Raw genomic sequence first — 2,697 nt, 5'->3', positions numbered from 1 at the left:
GCTCAGCCTGGGGGTGCTCCTAACTCTGCCTTCTTGGCTATTTGGATCTCCCTCTCCATTCCTTGTGGGGAGTGGGGGTGGTATGGAGATCTGTGGGTTGGCAGGGAAGGGGCTGAGCTCTTGAGCAGGAGCTGTGGGCCCCACCATCGTCAGTAGGCGTGGTGGGGGGTGTGGAGATGAGCCCCACACCTGGGTGCCCACCTTGCTGCCTGATGGGAGCTGGCCTGGGGGTGGGAGGAGGGGCAGGAGAGCAGCAGGTGGGTGAGGTTATGGTGGGGGTGGGCGGAAGCCCAACAGTCTTTGATGTTCCTACTGGGCATCTGGCCCAAGTCAAGGCTACTGTTTATGTCTTTCTGTCTCTGACCTGCAGGGGGGAATTTCCTGTTATATTCTTTTGGGGGAGAGGATCCTTTTGTTTAAGTAACCAATCTCCCCCTTATATCCCCCACCCCCATCTCCCATTAAGCCTCCAAGGCCCTAGAGTGGCTCAGGAGATCAGACGTCAGGGGTCACTGCCCTTGAGCTCCAGAATCCCTTCTCATGGGGGCCCTGTGAGAGCCCACCGAAGGCTGCTGCCTTCCCCTGGCCCCTCCTGCTTGCCAAGCTGCTGCCTTCATCTGTGTACTCCTCTGCCATCACACACCTGCCAAATAGCACCTCCCTTCCCGCCTTCACCCCTCCTCTCCCTCCCAGCACTGGGATAACTGGGAGTTGGGTGGGGCAGCCCCGCCCCCCCCCAAGTCCATACCTGAGAGTAGCAGAGAGGGGGATCTGGGAAAGGAGATAAAGATCCCAGCCCTGAGAGGCACCCAGCCCTCAACCTGGGGGCTGGTGTTGCTGCTGCAACCTCTGCCGTCGCCAGAACCCCCGGGGGCTGTTGGTGTCTGTGGCTGCCCATGGGAGCCCACGTTGGCACAGGCGGTCATGTCTGCACACAGATGCCTGTGTTTGCCTGTGCATGCCCGCGCGTGTGTCTGGTGTGTGTGTGTGTGTGTGTGGGCTGCAGTGGCCAGCTGGGCCTCTTAGCATCGCCCTTGTTAGCCCCCATGGTGTGCAGTCAGGGCATCAGTGCCAGATAATTGGGAGTGGGGGTGAAGAATCTACCCCCCACCCTAGCGGCAGGCAAAGGGGAAGGGGAGAGGGAGGTGCGAACCTCCCCACAGCACTATTAATAGCCCACATGCCAGGCCACCAAGAACCAGCTGTCACCGTGGAAACCATTTCTGCTCTGCCCTCCCCCCAGCCTTCGTGAGGTGGAACTCGGGCGGGGCACCGAGCACCCCCCACCCATCTTCCTTTGTTACCTTTCTCTCTGTGTCTCCTCCCCTCCTCTGTCCTTCTGTCTCTCCCACCCTTCTCTCCCCACCCCCACCTCCCTGCCGCCTTTCTTCTTCTCCATCTACTTCATTGTCAACCCTGCCTCTACCCCAGTCTCGGCCCATCTCTTTGTCCTTGCCCCTCCTCATCTTCCCTCTCCTCTCCCCCTTCATCCCTTTCACCCTTCTCCTCCTCCTCTTTCTCCCCTTTTCTCAGCCCCCCTCTCTCTATGTCCTTCCCTCTGCTTGGCAAGGAGGAGGGCTGGGCTTCCCTTAGTGCATTAAGGACAAAGTTCAGGGGCCCTGACAGGTGGGGCCAAAGCCAAGAGTAGACCCAGAGGAGACTGATGTGGAGATCTGGGGGCTGGATCTGGGGGCAGAGAGAACCCCCTCTGGCAGCCCTAGGCATCCTTCCAGGGAGTCCCTTGGGTCCACAGGACTGCAGAGTGGGACAGTCCCTGCAGCGGGGACCTGGCATGGTGCCTGTGGATGCTGCATTGGCCTCTTGTCTCTGTCCCCCCATCCCAGAAGCACTTAAGCTTAATGAAATGTTTCCCCCTCCACGGGCGCCTTGCCCACACTGCCACCAGGCAGCTCTTATCTGACAAAGAGGAAGAGGGTGGCCAGGCCCTCCGACAGGTGGGCCTTGCCTCCCAGCTGTCCAGCCTCCTCTGCAGCATGGCTCCAGCCCCTCCACCTCTGGGGGCCTGAGCCTCTTCCTCTGCAGGTCTGTGCCCGTCAGGCACTTGGGGAACTGACAGGATTCCAGGAGGAGGGGCGAGAGGCTGCCGTTCAGGGTGGGTGTCCCCGCCCCACTTCCCTGTGGACTTTCATCTACCCACGGCCAACGCAGGCCTGGCCCACGTGCCGTGTGCCTCCCTGCATGCTGGGCTCTCTGCCCACTCTGTCGCCTCAGAGGCCCAGGTATGTCCCCAGAGAGACGACAAGGAGCCCTCAGGGGCTCCAGCCTCTAGCTAAGTGCCAGGCGAGGGTGCCCTGAGCGGCAAGGGCAGGACCTTGCTCCGCTGCCCGCTGCCAGGGGCTCCGGGGAGCCTGGGTGGTACCGACAGGCAGCAGGCACTGGTCTGCTCAACGCCCCTCCCAGCAGGCACGTGCAAGCCCTTGGCAGTGCCCAGACACATTTGGAGTTAAGACTGGGCCTGGGAGGGGGAAGGGAAGATAAACATGGTGGCTTAGGTTGGCGCTGCCCCAGGTGTGCCCTGTAGGGGCTGGGGCAGGAGTGAGCGGGGAGGGGGTTCCTCCAGCTCTATGGCCTGGGAGGGAGCTGCCCACGCCACGCGCTGCCACCAGGATTCCCCATCTTGCCTGGCCCACAGCTGTCGGTACCCATTCCTGCACACCCTGGCTGCCTTCACCTGCC

Source organism: Bison bison, unplaced genomic scaffold (genome assembly GCF_000754665.1).
Source record: "Bison bison bison isolate TAMUID 2011002044 unplaced genomic scaffold, Bison_UMD1.0 scf7180017864180, whole genome shotgun sequence".
In the NCBI taxonomy this organism is placed as follows: Eukaryota; Metazoa; Chordata; class Mammalia; order Artiodactyla; family Bovidae; genus Bison; species Bison bison.
The sequence above is the reverse complement of the archived record's forward strand: the minus strand, read 5'-3'. Positions refer to the sequence as shown.